Below are 16793 nucleotides of genomic sequence, written 5' to 3'. Positions count from 1 at the left end.
CAAGTACAATGATTTCATTTAGGAAATATTCAAGCCCCAATCCTAGGATTATAGAATTTCAAAGTGTGCTACATTTACCCTACTTTATTTAGTCTGTAATAGGAAAGCAGTGCACCTTTGCAAATAGTTCTCAATTTTATCTGTGATTCAAACACAAGTTGTTGTTTTTTAATTTTTAAAACCTTTGAAATTATAAAGAAATAACAGCCTGAAATCCTTAGTGCTAGGATTCTGCCACTCCAGCTATATGACCGCACATGCGTAATTTAGTAGCTAAGTAAGGAGTCTTACGTCATCAATGCGCTGCGTGATTGTGCAAGTGCACGCAGCGTGGTCACGTAATCAGCGCATGCGTGGTTTAGCTCCATAAGCCCCCCTGCACATGTGCAGGGGAATCCTTAAAAAGCCGGACGTAGACTCCTCCCCTCTCTTCTGCTCTTTCCTCCCCCCACTCATCCCCCACTCTCTCTCTTCTGCACGTGTCTCTACCCCAGGCCTGGCCATGCTCTTTTCTGCGCCGCCCCCCCCCCCCCCCATAAAGCTCTGATACTGGGTTTTGTCGTGCCTCTGACCTTTCCTCGCACGGTAACCAGTGCCGCTTATTATTTTTTAAAACCAACACTTGGGTATTGAAATCTCAGTTTCGTGAGAGAAGGGGCCATACCTCCAAAAGGACATTACACCAGACACTTGGGTTCCTGGGAGTGCATTAAGTCTCCATCTCACCCCTTCCTTTAGGCTCCTGCATTGTCCAGAGATAGGAGGGAGTGACAAATGCTACTGTGTCCATGTTGTTATCGTCCTCATCCCACGAGCGGAAAGCTGAACATTCACAAACGTCATTTGTAAGGTACGTAAACATTGGTGGCAGATTTGGTTCCAAAATATTGCTTCCAATCAGTGCTCCCCGGTCTGTACATAGTTATCAGGATTGGGGAATGTGTAAATAGTGTCAGTCTTTTCTTTTGCACCTTGTCAATCTGTCCCACAACTCTGGGAAGATAAATGAGGCCTCGGGTTCCCATATGGTGGCGGCAGATGGTAGCAAGCACCTAAATCCAGGTGACATTCAGCAGTCAGCAAGATAAAGGATCCTGACTCAGAGCCAGCGCCTGGGGAGCACAATCGTGACAGCTGAAGACATCGCCTAGGAGCCGGGGCTATTTTTGACTATGGTAGAAAAGTTGCCACATGCTCTTTCCCCGAGTCTTGTAGTTTAAAAGTATATGAAAATGGCTGGATAGTGGGGGAATACACAGATTCAGCATTTTGAGAGATGCACAAGTGATTTCTAGTTATTAGACACGGCGGGGGGCGGCGGCGGGCTAGACGCCATCCACTCAGGAGAGACGGGGTTCTGGGAAGTGTTCTAGGAGTTCCTGTCATGGAGAAGTGAAGATTGTCAGAAACTAAAGATAGGCAAGTGTCTTCTCCGGGCTCCCAGGCTTCCACCTCTCCCAGGAGCAGAGGTTAGAAAGGGCAGGAGGTTTCATATCAAACCAGTGGGTTCAAGTCACTACATCCCATCCCCTGCTCCTTGGACAGTGTCTTGCCTCTGTCCATGTCCTTCCATGACCAAGGCCACTCTTCTGAACAGCTGAGTCCCCGATCTCACGCTCATGTTCCTTCTGTGGGCTCCTCCAGCTCTCTGTTTCCCTTGCCCTGCATTTGTGCCTTCAGGCCGTGCAGCAGCCAGCCCCCTGCGATTCTGAGACATTCTTCTGTAGGCTTTACACCTGCCTGCTAAAGATGGAGGTCTAGGGCGGGCGGAGCCATTTTGGAAAAGCCGAGAAGGACAAGAAGGTGTCTTTGCGCATCCGACTGTCATAGTGTGTGCTTCCTCAGCTCGTTTCTGTGGCTCTTCTTTAGTTCTGGTGTCAGCAGGGGAAGAAATGTGGAAAAGAGGACCTGGCCCTGTTGGGAACTGAAATCTTCTCTCTTTGTTGCTCCTTAAACCCTACACCCAGGTGGCGTGCAGCTATGTGTGCCTCCAGCTCACACACTCTGCCCGGTCTGTTTCCACCATATGCCACCCCCGTTTCAAGGATGGACAATCTACATATTCAGACAGCTGATATTATTTCACCCGCCCTTAGAAATAGCACCCACTGTCTTACTCAGAGACCACAGCCAAACAAAAGCAATCCAGAATAGCCCAAAGGCAAACAGACTTGGGAAAAAAACTAATGGTACCTTCCTTCAACAGCCGTTTTTGGAAACCTCTTCAGTGTATAAATAGTGTCTAATTTAACTCCATAAAAATAAATTGGCCAGATCATTTGGGTCTTCTTGTGGGAAGACGAATTGCGTAATGGGTCCAGGCAAATACTGTAGCCTAAATATTGACCCTATTAGAACCGTTGGGCTGAATTTTTCAGATCGCGATTCATCGCATTCCTCCCCGCCCGCCTCTCTCCCTGCAAGACAGCCTGCTCTTGTTTTTTTCCTCAGCCGCAGGTGGGAGCCTGAGAACGACCCAGCCGCCTGTGATGTAACACTTTCCTGATTTATGAGACCCCGAGAGATCGCGGCACTTGATCTGAACGAGGGTCTCCCTGTGAAAAGCTCACAAAGAGCGCAAACAGCAGCACCGGTCAGCTGCACTCGGCCCCTCCTGGCCTCGGAAAAGAGCTCCCTAGGGCACAGGGCCAGGGCATGCCTTGAACTCTGCTGGCTTGTTTTTGCTAAGAAACTTTTATTCATCAGGGAGATTTTTCTGGGATCTGTGTGGAGGTTCTCTGTAAACCTTTGCCCAGTCTCTGTGTGGTAAACATTGCCAAGCCTCCTAGAGTGAGTACTGGGGGCATGAACAGAGGTAGCTCACCGGACAAGGCAGTGGGCTGAGGGTCACAAGCTCTGGCCAGGTGAATGTGACATCGAGGTTCAGCTGGAGTTGTCTCTGCTCATTAAGAAGTATTTTTCTAGAGAGGGCAGACTTAGATGTAGCACTCATCCTCAGAGAGAGTGTGGCTGGGGTTGTGGGAAGCAATGTCTCAGAAGCAGCCCAGAGGGTAAACACAGGCATGGTGCTGTTCCTGGGACCATATGCTTTCTCTTCATTGGTGAGATCCGCCCTGTGGGGAGTTTTGGAGAGAGGAAATTTACCCGCAGAATCTTCCCTTGCTGTCTTGCTATTTCCCTGCTGAGACGAGAGTCCTGAGAATATAAGAAAGCAGTGTGGGGTGGTGCTGAGCGCTCCCACGGGAAGTTAGGCAAGGCAAGCAAGCGCTCACGTTGTTCCACACCCTCTAGCCCAGCAAGCCTTTGTGATGACAGGCTAGGAATACCCCTGGGCTTTCCCAAGTGGCAGTGTGCATGGGTGAGCTGAGCTTCCAGGAGAGATGCAAAGTACGACGGAGAGGGATGTTCTCAGAGGCGGGCTGAAGGACTAAGCTGGTCCACAGCAGACCTCTTGCTACCTGCTTGATTCTCTTTCTTGAATGTTCTTCTGCGTTGCAATGCTCTTCATTGCCTCCCTAGAACTTTAACAGATATTTTGCCTTGTGTGATGTCTTTATGAGGGGGAGAGTAGGTGGAGGAGGAAGAGCTGTGCCTGGTGTTTGAAAAGACGGTGATAAAGGAGTGCAGCTGCTCCAGGAGCTAGGCTGAATGTCTGCTTAACCAGGAGGCAGCAGACTGGGTCAGGGTTTGGGCCATCTCAGCCTTAAAACTCAGGTATTTTATTTGACTATCAAGGGGTGGCATCAGAAGACTGGAAGACTTGGAAGACATTCAGAAGGCAAACATATTAGTTCCAGCATTAGTGTCGGACCTGAAGATGACGGATATTCCCACTCCTTTATTCCCGGCAAAGGGATAGAAACCTACCTTGAATGCCTTAGTGCCTCTTTTGCTAAGATGTTCTGTGAGATGCATGTAGCCTTGGGGATGTCCGTAGGAGCAGTCAGACTGTCCCGAGTCCATTGGAAGCTGTCACTAACCACCTCTTTTTTGGTGCCTTCCGGCTCTTCACCACCGTCAGCTCCCCCTCAAACCACCGTGGTCAAATATGGTTCCAGAAAAGGTTAAGAGGCACCAACCCAGAGCTGATGTCAGCAGCACTCAGTGTAATCCAAAGAATAAGTCTTTCCATACCCCGCTCCAGTCTCAAGGTTGTCCAGTGGCATTCTGAAGCTCCAGCTCATTCTTGTTCTGGGCCTGGACTTCTAAGGCAAAGCGCAAAAATGAACCAAGGATGGAGACTTGCAGGCAAGGTCATAAGCTTTCTGAGGAAGCTCCTCAGTCTGAGGTACTTCCTGTTCTTCTGTTCTGTTCATCCCAGCAGACAGAAAAGCCAGCTCCTGGGTCACTTCTCATTGTTCATTGATAAACGTATCGGGCGCTGCAGAGACTCGGTTGCAAAAAGTGATGGGCAGAAGGCTTGGTTGAGGTAGGTGGACTACTCCTCCGGTCCTCTGATCCATTAACTGTCCTTGGTTTGATTTAGTTAGTTGAGGAGCACACTCCAGACTTTCGCTATTATCTTCCCGACAGTCATAGCAGCCACCCTCTGCTGTCCTAGGTCCTCTCTAAAAGTTTTAAATGTTTGCAGTCATCTGTTGAATGTCAAACGGTCTCTCTTGGGGTGGATCAGTCAAAGCTCCAATCACCGTGTGATCTTGAGACCGTGACTGAGGAAGGTGACAGAGGTCTGTTTTGTAGCTGGGTGACAGCATGATTTAGTGTGGAATATTGTTAATTAAAAAAATCAGAGGAGGCCGTTGTGCTCGATTAAGGTCCTGCACTCGCCTCAACAGACCAGGCTAAAGGTAAAAATGGCATCGTTCTTGCTGAAGTCATTTAGCACCAAGCGGAAACTCATCCACTTAACCTGACCATCTAGAAACCAGGATTAGAACAAGGACACCCAAAGCTCCCAAACAGGCTCTGACGTCCCCTGGGGTCCCCTGCGGCCCCACAATTAGCTCTTTCTGTTCTGTTCTTTATTCTACAAAACCAACTTCCTCTGCTTGACTCATGGAAACACCATTCTGTTTAATGGAGGAAAGGGCTGCCTGCTTCTAGAATTGAAAATGAAACCAATGACTACGTGGGAGGGAGGGAAAGGGAGGAGGAGAGAGGGAGAGGGCTGGAGAGGGAGGGAGAAAAGAAGGAAAAGGGAGGGAGAGAGAAAGGAAGAAAGGGGAGGGGGAAGGAGGGGGGAAGTCTTCACCTGGGCCATCTAGGATCTGTTCCTCAGTCTCTGTCACAGACTCCCTGGGAGGTAGAAATGGTTAGAAATCACCAGGGTTAGCAAGTCATTTTGCTACTGTTACGAATCATAACGTAAACCTCTGTGTTTCCCGGTGGTCTTAAGCAACAACCCCTGTGGAAGGGGGGGGGGGGGGTCGTGACTCCCAGGTTGAGAAATGCTGCTCCAGGCAGAAACTGGAATAAACCAGAGCAAATGCAAGTCAGCCAGTACTGCTGTTGGGTTCAAACCTCTAATAATGTCCAGACCTGAGTAGGATGCAGCTGGAGTTCTTAGTCCAGTTAACATTGGCTGTCACTCCCAAGGTCCTCTGGTCTTTTCTTTCTCATCTTCTGCCTTCCTGCCTCGTTCTCTTTTTATTGGTACAGGATGTTGAATACGGATGGAGCCTCCCACATGCTAAGCATGTACTTGACCACTGAGTTACACTCCCAGACCCTCTTGCTCTGAACTGGCCTCTTTACTTCCTTGCTTGTCCTTGAGAAAACATAATAGTCAGTCAGCACCCCTGGGCCTTTGCACTTGCCTCTCAGCAGAATGCTCTCCCCCTCATATCCTGCCCTCTAGTCCCACGTAGTTGCTGATAAAAAGCCACCTTGTCATCAAAGCCTTTGATAACCCCCAATTACTCCCTTTCCATCCACTCTGTTTAGTTTTCTGGATGCTATTCATCACCACCTGACATGTTGCATAGACTCTTGATCATCTGAGTATCATCAGCCTTTCTGTGTGTGCAGAGACTCTTTCCACCCATTATAGTATCCTAGCGTCTGAAACAACTCCTGGCCCGTATCTAGCGCTCACTAAATATTTATTGAATGGATAAATGAATTCCTGAGTCCTAATGTTCCGCAGCTTCGGCTGGCTGGGGGACACAGCCAGGCTGCAGGTGATGGGTGGGGGAGGGGTGCGAATAGGAAGAGGCTATTGAGGGGGTCCAGAGTTCTTGAGCAGTAAACAAATATAGGAGAAATATGATTTAAGAATGAAATAAGAAGAAAATAATCAGAAAGGTCCCGAAAGGTCCTGGCTAGCCCCCCCGGCGGTGCTGAATCGAGGCCAGGCCAGACTTGCTCTCTTCAGCAGCTGGGGTCTGCTTCTCCTCATGCAGCAACCTCGACATCTATTTTGATATCCATATTATATGTCTCTTGGCATGCGGAGGACTCCTATCATTTAGCAGATTTATAGAAATTAGGGAAAGCAGTGTGAAATGCCTCCTGCCATATGAGAAAGGAGGGGAAATGGCTGACCTTTGGCTTGTTGCCAATTTCACCGAAGTTTCGAGTTTCCGGCTTTCTCCCTGTCTTGGGTGGAGTCTCTCTCTTATCACACTTCTGTTCTCTGAGTAGCCATAAAGACCTGTCTATGCATCTGGCAAGGTTTTAATATTCAAAGACTCACATGCTGAAGTACATAAAACTCAACATTTTGGCCCAGCTGTTGTAAGAACAGAAAAGGTTCTCTTTGTCCTACGAATGATCTGTTTCCCCTGCTGTATTTAGTATGGATGGCCTAGGACTGATCTATGGGATGAGCCTTGCACCAAGCCTAGCTCTAGCATGGGCAGTAGGGTCACAGATGTCTCTGCTGCCACCACTCACTTGTCATGTGACTCGGGGCAATAGACTTTTGTCTCTCTAAACCTCACCACCGTTATTCAGCCTGACCCAGCCATTATCACTTCTCACCCAAATCATCTGAGGAACCTCTTAGTGCATTTCCCAGTCTCTCCAGCTGTAACTAAGGGCAGAATGGTGCCTTCTGCAGGGAACTGGGAGGGGTGGATAAGATGGTTCATTCACATGTGTTTTCATGGTCCCGACACAGAAATTCACTGTACATTTTCATTATGATTGTGGTCCACTGGGTCTTCTTTGTTGAGAATCGAAAGATCTTTCCCTCTGGATGTCCTTCTGCCCTGAATTCTATTTTTGAGTCATTTTGGCCAGTAAACCAGTCATTCCAAACTGCATATTATGCACGTTTTTAGTAGGTGCTTGGGCCTAATGACAGCCTGGCAGGCGTGTTGTGGAAACATACCTCATCACCATGTAATTGCCCTGTAATACACAACACAGCTTTTGGTGTTGCTGAATCTAAAACAGCTTTCTTTCCAAATTATCATATGAATAATGCTGTGAGGTCAGCTTGACAGAAATACACAAATCCCCCTCCACCCAGACATAGCTCACCTACAGCCCCCAAGCAGCAGCTTACACATTTGTTCATGCCAGAGATGTGTTCTCAGTTCTCGGGAAATTTATTCTCAAAAAGAGATGATGATGATGATGATGATGATGATGATGATGATGATAGTGTGTGTGTGTGTGTGTGTGTGTGTGTGTGTGTGTGTGTGTGTGATGTGAGTGTGAATGCAGGTGTACATGTGTGGGTGTATGGAAGGGGCACGTTCACACCAGGGTAGGAGTGTGGAGTCAGAGGACAATCTCAGGTATTGTTCTTCCCTCCACCTCACACCCATGTTTGTACAGAGCATTTTTTTGTTTTGTTTTGTTTTTTTTGTTTTTCGAGACAGGGTTTCTCTGTAGCTTTGCGCCTTTCCTGAAACTCACTTGGTAGCCCAGGCTGGCCTTGAACTCACAGAGATCCGCCTGGCTCTGCCTCCCGAGTGCTGGGATTAAAGGCGTGCGCCACCACCGCCTGGCCCAGAGCATCTTTTGTTCTTGTTGTTTGGCACTGTGTAAGCCAAGCTAGCTAGCCCACACACCGATAGAGATTCTCCTGCCTCTGCCTTTCGTCTCCCATTACATCTGGTGTTACAGATGTGTGCTCTTGCACCCAGCTTACATGATTCTGGGACTCGAGCTCAGGTCCTAATGCCTGTGCAGCCAGCCCTTCATCAACCGAGTCATCTCTCTAACCCCAAAGAAAACTTTTTTAAAGTTTATTGAGCACGTAGGATGCACAAAGCATACAAAGTTTTGCTTCATGCCGTGAGAAGCCACGTGAATACAGTGCCATGTGAAATCCTCAGTCCGCCACCGATCAACTCTGCCGAAGGTAATTGCACACGTGTTTTTTATTCCTTTGCTTATCTTTCCTCATGTGGTGTTTACATTTGTTTACCATCTAGTGGATGCTTCCAGAGTTCTTCTGTTTGCAGTGTTAACTGCGTACAGAAGGAAAATGTCCTGGTTAACATATAACAACAGCCTGTAATTTTTCCAGAAGAGAATTTTGGTAATGTTCAGATGAATGTTACAGCTAATTAGGAACATAGATTCACCACGAAAGTAAATTGACTGGGGTTTGCAGTAGGTAATTGCTTATGAAGTAGAATGAAGTTTGCCTTTCTCTGCACATATAATATCAATAGACGATAAGCACTTTCCATCCCTGTATAGTGAATTATGCTCAGACTTCAGGTATGAAATATTCATCTTCACCACTCTTGTTAGAAGTAGCCTACCAGTGTACTTCCTATTTCTTCTCATCTTCACTCTAGAGACTGAACCTATTTCAATCTTCACGGTGACTCAGCCGTTGCTGTGAGCATGGATAATTGTACTGTGCTAAGGATACACAATGACCTCAGAGCCTGTTGAGTTATGAGCTGTGCTGGGAAAATTCCTAGGTAAATGGACTCAGGGTCTTAGATTTATTGAGCCTTTGTGAGTCTTCTAATTCTTCCCTAAATGTCATGCTTACACTTCCTGCTTTCTCCTCAGCTTTTCATTCGGGGTGCAGCTTTGGAGTATTCGCTGAGCAGGGCTCTCTTCCGTGTGCAGAGAACAGAGTTCCATCGGGGACACAGCAGTGAGGCCCTCCTTGTATGGGGTGCACCTGGGAATGGAAGAGAAAAGCAGTAATGAGGCCCTAATTAAATAAGACAGCTCATCTGCTCTGGGTCCGAGACAATGCTCACGGTACTTAGGAAGGCTGTGCATCAGGGACCAGTCCATGCTCAGAATCCATTTCTGTTTACTTCTGACTCCTGCCTGGGCACAGAGGATTCTTGGCTTGATGGCTGTCTGTGTTCCTGTTCAATACGGAATTTAATCATGAAAATGGCTCATTGCAGCACAGCCAAGTAGCTCTTTGCCTCAACTTGAACTCGGAGACAATACCGCCTGGAAGAAGTCAGTGGTTAGAAAACCCCATCTCTGAGCCTGCTCAGCCTTTCAGACTCAGGCATCTGAAGGGCAGATGACTCCACCCTTCCCTGTCCCCTCCTCACCTTCCCAGGCTTAGCAAGTAGTACTAGAGACTTTTCCCAACTCATGAAATTGTTCTAAGTTCTTCTTTTCAGATCTCAACCTCCATTCTCCCAGCCATGTCCCCCATTCAGCTCAAGGAAGCAGGTAGATGTGTTCAAAAACACATGACCAAGCTATCCAATCGTGTGGCTTTTCTGCTTGAACTCTTCAGGCGCCTTGTTTCACGTGTGAATACAGATTCTACTACTGACGATTTATGTTAATGATACGATTTTTACTTACTTGTTTGTTTATTGTGCATGTGAGCGTGAACATGCACTGTGCATGTGTGGAGGTCAGAGGACAACTTCTCTTTTTACCTGGAGATCAAACTCAGGCCATCAGGCCTGCTGATGCAAGCACCTTCACCCACTCAGCTATCTTCCTGGCTCACTGCTGGAGTTTTTACAGGAAAAGGTGGACCTGAGCCATCTCAGCAAGCTAGGCTCAGCCATCCATCCCTCCCATACCAATTAAAGACACCAGTAATTAGTGAAGGGGACAGAGAAAGGAGATTTAGTAATGTGGCCACATTGGAAAGAGGAGCAAGTAAAGGGGTCTAGTGACCACTGGCCCCCAAGTCCATCAGAAGAGTACTGACATAAGGTTTAGGTTTATTTATTTATTTGTTTGTTTATTTGTTTATTTATTTATTTATTTCTTATTTTTTTACTTTTGGTTTTTCAAGACAGGGTTTCTCTGTGTAGCTTTGCCCCTTTCCTGGAACTCACTCTGTAGCCCAGGTTGGCCTTGAACTCACAGAGATCCGCCTGCCTCTGCCTCCCGAGTGCTGGGATTAGAGGCGTGTGCCACCACCACCCAGCAAGGTTTAGGTTTAAACAGAAGGTAAGAGGTGTGCACAACTGAGCAGCCCTCGTCAAGATGTGGGCCTACCCATTATGACCCATGATGGTCTGGTCTATCAAACAAGATAGTCTAAGCTATCAGAACTGGATGAAATCTCTTCCTGGGAGGCAAATTCCTCCTCTGGTTGGCACTTAGGTCGGGCCTTTCCGTTCCCCATGGTATGAGATTCCTGACATTTAAAAATTCATTGGAGTCCATTGTTTCAGTTGATAGCACAAGGGTCCATCTTTCTGATATGCTCCCTTCTGCCTGGACCCTCCCGGCAGTGGATCCACAGGTTGGTGTGACCGGTGTTCTGTTTACAGTTTTTGTTCCTCTCTTTCTGTGGCCCTTCCTGCTCCAGCCTTCTTTCAATCACTCTCTGTTTTCCTGGACCAACATATGCTGATGGTATCTCATCTGCTGGGCTTGTTCCGTCCCTGACTGGCCAGGTGACTGTCTCCTTCCAGGTACCAATGACGGTTTTGCTTCTCAAACATGCCCTGCGCTCCTAGCCGCTTCTGTGTGTAGACATCACTGCAGCCTGACCTAGGTGGTAAGGGTAGGCTGAGAGTTCACCATATAAACAATTCCCAGTGAAGACCTGCAGGGATTTGACTGTGGTGCATCCCACTAGGCAACTAAAAGATGTTCGTTCATCACTGTTGCTCCTGCCAGGCCCCCAGGAGTACAAGGGAGAGTAGTTTCCACCTCTTTGTGTGTGACAGCAAGCTGGCTAGAATGAAGGCATTTCTAAGTGAAGTAGTATGGTTTAGAGAAGCATCCTCCTTCTTCAAAATGCCCAAAGAATGATAATGTAGCTCACTGGGGGAAGGCTGATGACTAAATTAGTTATGGTCTTCAAGTGGGATTTTGCTTGTTTTCTGAGTCCTCCTGATTTAGAGTTTACATCATTCCTGAAACAAAACTTTCCAAAGGAAACGTGGGATAAAATTGGAAGGAACAATGGTTTTAGAGCCAAAGTCTTATTTACTGTAGATCTTTTTCCTATAAATACAGTAACATCAGACTGTGGGAAGGAGGAGGAGAAGGTGTCAGATTGTGTATCTGAGATCGGTCTTTGGCTTTCTGTTTTGTAAATTTACATTTAAAAATAACCACAGACTACAACTGGCAATACCTTTCTTTACAAACAAAGCAAGGGCCGTAACTTCATTTTAAGAGGTGCCTTTGCAACATAATATCAGGCAATGGATGCTTCCTATGTTCCAGTCTACTGCAGAATAGTCTGTGTGCACATTTCAATGCAAGGCCACTGCCTTTTGAGGTTACTGTGAACTGAATAAGTCACAGATGGCCCTTTTGGATGTAAAATACCAATTCTGCAATAAGGATATAGGAGAATCATTCAGTTCAACCCAGCTGTGAGTGAGCATGACCCAGGAATACAGTTCAGGTCGCCTTGAATGGCTAGTCTATGTTGCAAAGGTTATCTGAACTTGTGGTCACAGTAAGGAAAAGAGACATAAATAAGTGTTTTGATAAAATACATAGGTGGGTAGGTGAGCTATAGCAAGATGAAGAAATCTACTTTTATGTTGTCTGTATAACATTCCTAGCTTTAGGGTTAGTGATGTTTACTGGTATGTCAAGGATAGAGACATATTCCAAGAATTTTGTTGAAAAGTCAAGAGAATGTTAACTCAGATATAGAAGTTGATACAAGTAGTAAAAGTGGTTAAAAAAAAAAAAAGACAGCCGAAGATAAATTTTGGCTCTTGACCTGTAATGTTCCGTCTCTTCAGACACCACATTCTTAGCCAACGTCACGATTGCAAGATCTCTCACACAGATGCAGATTCTTCAGAGAACTTTAGTTCACACCACAGAGAGATGATCACATGAAATAATATGGACCAAATAACTTACCTCTTTAAAGGCTAAGGTCAAAAGCCTTTGAACCAAAGAGCACTCTGAGACCATGATATCCAACTGTGTGTCAAGCACTGGATTAATGCTACAGATCAATGCACTTCATGTTGTGGGGTGCAAAGAGTGTCTGTGATGAAACATAGTTTTCAGATGCAATGGGTCTGGATGGAGCTTGGAACTCACAGTTACCACAGGTCTCAGGAGATAGCAAGGTTGGGGCAATGAGGAACATGCTCTAGGAAGAATGATTGAATGATGCTACTCAAAACATGACCACTAAAGCCTCAGGCCCTGTCCCGATAATCCTACCGAATCTGAATTCATTGGGGTAGGGCTTATAGACGATGTTTTAACAAATGCTCTAGCAATTCTTACACTTTCCAAAGACTGAGGAGCCCTGGTACAGTCATCAAGTTTCACCAAGGCCAGATGGGTTGAGTTCAGGCCATGTGTCCTTTTCCTCAGCAGTCTGAGCACCCAGGCACTCTAAGGCCTTTGTCATTCTCAGGGCCTGTCAACTCCATATCAAGGGGCCTGGTTCAACTTCTCCAACATAAACAGACAAATGACTAACCAGGTGCCCCAAGGAAAGTCTGACACTCCCCCCAACATGCTATTAGGAACAGGCTGAATCAGGCCAGAAAGAAAATGATGACCAGAAAAGCACAGTGCTGATTCGAGCCAGATTGATGGCTATTCTTATTGTAATATTCATGATGAGCAGAGTCTTTGTAATGGATTTAGCAGATGTGGACAACCTACTGCCAGACTCCCTCTGTCTGAATGGAAACTGCAATCACCCAATATGTTTCCCCGTCCTCTGGCCTAAGATTGAGTTGTCACCCTCTCCCAGACACTCTCCTCCAGGCGCCCCAGATGGTACTGGCTGACACACTCCAAGGATGTCATTATGAACACGTGGAAGCCACATGAGGGTGAGGGGAATGAGCTTCTGGAGACGAACTGCCTGGCACAACCCTCACCCCTGAGGGCCTTAAGACACTCCTGGGAGGAGTGGAGGTAAATGGGTCTCAGGTGCCGGGAGGTCTTGGAAAATCAGGGACCCATGGGAAACCCTTAAAGAGAGGATGCTAGGCAGGCACTGGGAGATTCTCTAACGAGTTCATGTGACAGCAATATATGCTGTGTTCTGGTGCTCTCTATCTCCTTTAATTCCAATGCTATTCAGCTGCTTAATTGAGGGTGAATCTTTTTGGGATTCAGGTAATGCCACTAATTTATCATTCTATCAGAAATGGTTAAATGATTTATTGTTATTTATTTTATAAATGGTATAACAACTTCGGCTAGTCAAAATACAAAGGCACATAGTAACTTGGAATTGACAGAGTCGTTGGATAATTAATGGTCTTTGACCTAGTTGACTCCACAAACCAAATAACCTCATTAATCAGGACTCTGCATCTGACTTTGGAAGTTAGGCCACCAGAATTCAGATCTGTTAGATCACCAGTCAGCACAGGGGCCCTGGTCCAGCTTTCTAAACGATGCCTTGGTTGAGACAAGCCCTTCCCATTATTTCCAGACTCAAAACACAAACCAAAACAATAAGACAAGGGAACCAAATGTTACCTTTGTGGAGTTTGGAGAGCCGGTGGGCCCTGTTCCCCTTTGCAACGGCTAATTTTTATCATCCACTTGACTGGATTTAGAACCACTGTGTAAATACAATTCTGGAGATAACTGAGGGTGTTCTCAGAAAGGTTTTAACTGAAGAAGGAGGAGCCCCTAAATGTGAGCGTTCTGTTCCTGTAGGCTGGAGTCCCAGACTGAATAAAAAGGGAAGAATGAACTGAGCTGCAGCGCTCCTCTCTATTTCCCGTCTATAGAAGCAACATGACCCGCTGCATCAGGTTCTTACTGCCATGCCTTCCTTATCATAATGGATGGTGCCCCTTTTTAAACTAGAAGAGAAAACAAACCCTCTCTCCACCAAGTTGTTTCTTGTCTTGTTGTTCACAACAATAGGAAAGAAATTGACAAACCCTTCAGTTCCCTGCTGGCTACATCAATGCTTCCACTGTTGGAATGTCTCCTTAAATCTCTCAACTCCAGAAAGGCATTGGGAACCCTAGAATGGGTCAGGTTTTGAAATGTCTCAAAAGTGGAACACTTTCAAGCCAAAACAGGGGAGATCACAAAACTCTAGTGGGCTCCTAGGGTACCATCTGAGCAAAGGGGGCAGAAGTCTAGCAACTAGACTATTTCATGGAAGATGTGTGACATCATGGAGAGAGGCGTCTCATTAGAATCGTTTCTCCATCCAGCAGATTGTGTGAATCCTTGGCTTACAGATCAGTCCCCTCTCCCAATACCTTTGAGTGAAAGAGTGTGACAGTGTTTTGAGATGCTCAAAGTCCTCAACAAATCTGAGGGGTGACTTTTAAGGTGATTTTCCTGCCTTGTACAAGGTCGATGTGACCTTTGGAGGAGAAGCAGGTGGGAGGTGACAGGGGTCTAGAAGGAGAAGGTGCTGTCTACAAGCATTGCTCAAGTCTTTTAAGATACAAGACGCAGTGGGACACTGCCAGATCACAGTCCAGGAACCTGAGAGCCTTGGATGGGCTGGTAGTAATGCACACTTAAGACAGATGGAAGACACTTGGCAGTACGGCAGCAGCCCAACCTGCCATTGACAGCCTTGGGATATTTTGGTTCATTTGGACCTTGGCACTCTTAACTTAATATTCTCTCTAGAATATTACTGTATGAAAAGTTTTTCTTTTGAACTGATTACTGAATTATTTCTCAGGTATCAGAATCAGAGAGAGAGATGTCCCTGAAAATTACGAAGACTAGAAGGGAAAGCCATCAAATGTGTTGACCGTTGATCTCTGGAATTTGCAAAGATGGACTCATTATACTCCAGTCTCTCCAATCAGACCACAGAGGATCCAGACAACTGGATGGCCAGAGGTGAACAAAATGTCCAAGAAGCATGTCTAACCAGAAGATGTCTCCACCTTGAAGAACGGCTCAGGTCCAGCCCTCGATTTGGACTTCAATTTGGACTCGAAGTTAACACAAACAAGCAAGCATTCTTGTTCACGTTTCCAGCACCGCAAAATTCGACTTCTTCTCAAGGAAAGGTGGCCATGAGAGAAAAGCCCTTTAGAGGTTTAGTCCCAACAGACTAAAAGAAAATGCACGTGCTAACAGAATAAAGGAGAAAGTACCACAGTGTTTGTGTTTCATGACTTTGGATGGGAGTCAGATGTGATATGTGTAAACATTTCCACATCCCCCAAAGACATCAGGTGTGGTGGCTCTCTGGAGAGAGGGTATTTATATATACAATCTCAGCAGCTCCTGTCTCACCTGAATGCTGTAGCCACACCATCACCATCATAGATAAATCATAACCTTGTCCTAGTCATTGGAAGGCCATGCTACTGACAGGACCGTTAGTGAGGGCAGGTATGCTCACAGACCTGGGAATAAAGAAAGAAGAGTTCTTTTCACATCACATGTGTGAAGATTGCTCTTCAATTGGCAGCTGCAGTTGTTATCAAACAGTGTTGCAGATGCTGGAATAAAAGGTGTGTTGGGAATAGCTAACCACTTGGGACTCACTTGCCCCTCATGGGCCCGACAGGGCCTGGGGAAGGTCCCATGAAGTGGCTGCTTGTGGCTGCAGCTTTCAACAAATGATCATAAACTGAAAAGGCTAAATGGGACAGAGAATCCAGATTAGATCCTAGCCCAAAAGAAAAGGGGCATTCATGGGAATGATGTTTTCATTTCATTTCTATTCCTGTGTTAAAATACCCTGACCACCCATCCCCACAAAAATCACCACCAAGAACAACAACAAAAATCAAAACAATTTAGGGGTGAAGGGGGGCTTATATGGCTTGTATTTCCAGATTATAGGCTACTCTAGTAGGAAACTTACAGTGGCAGAAGCTTGAAGCAGCTAGTAACATCCATGGTCAATAGCAGAGAGAAATGTATGTATGTATGCTTAATGCTCAGATAGCTTTCTCTACTCTTACACAGGGTCCATATCACAGCCACACAGAGAAATAAATGAGTGCATGCATGGCAGCTTGCTGACTTATGATTGGCTTAATTTTTTTCTACTTTTATATGGTTCAGGACCTCTGGCCTAGGGAATAGTGCCACCCACAGTGGTCTGGGTCTTCCCACATCTAACTTAATTAAGACAACCCCCTACAGTCTTGCCCATAGGCCCACCCAGTGTAGACAATCTCTCCTTGAGACTCTCTTCCCAGGTAAGTTTGGGTTGTGTCCAGCTGACAATTAAAGCTAACCATCATAAATGGTAAAACCCAAATAAAGCTTGTAGTTTAGTTAATAGTAGTTCACCAATGTTTACTGCTTAAGGGTTAAGCAAGATGTTAACATGTGAATGGCATATGGGAGATCTCTGAATGACTTTTGCAATATTTTATGTCTAAAATTACTATGAAAGTTAAAAATATGTAATTTTAAAGGCCTATAGTTTTTTACCATGTAATATGGAAGAATAAAGCTGCCCAAATGACCAGATATCAGGGACACATAGGGAAACAAACATTGCTTATGCCTTGCAGCCATCTTTGAGAGCTGGATGAGATTTGGTGTTTCCTCCTATCTCT

At 46.0% G+C, this 16793-nt stretch overlaps 1 long non-coding RNA gene across 1 annotated transcript; it reads left to right on the top strand.

The window, feature by feature from the left end:
• The first annotated feature begins 667 nt into the window (after positions 1 to 667).
• Positions 668 to 15372, top strand: LOC128113648 (uncharacterized). Its single transcript, XR_008219569.1, has 2 exons — positions 668 to 850; positions 14945 to 15372. It is a non-coding gene; the product is annotated as an uncharacterized LOC128113648 (long non-coding RNA).
• Positions 15373 to 16793: the final 1421 nt, after the last annotated feature.

This window comes from Peromyscus californicus, unplaced genomic scaffold, assembly GCF_007827085.1.
Source record: "Peromyscus californicus insignis strain IS unplaced genomic scaffold, ASM782708v3 Scaffold_18__1_contigs__length_77618521, whole genome shotgun sequence".
NCBI lineage: Eukaryota > Metazoa > Chordata > Mammalia > Rodentia > Cricetidae > Peromyscus > Peromyscus californicus.
This window is presented reverse-complemented; position numbering and strand designations above follow the sequence as displayed.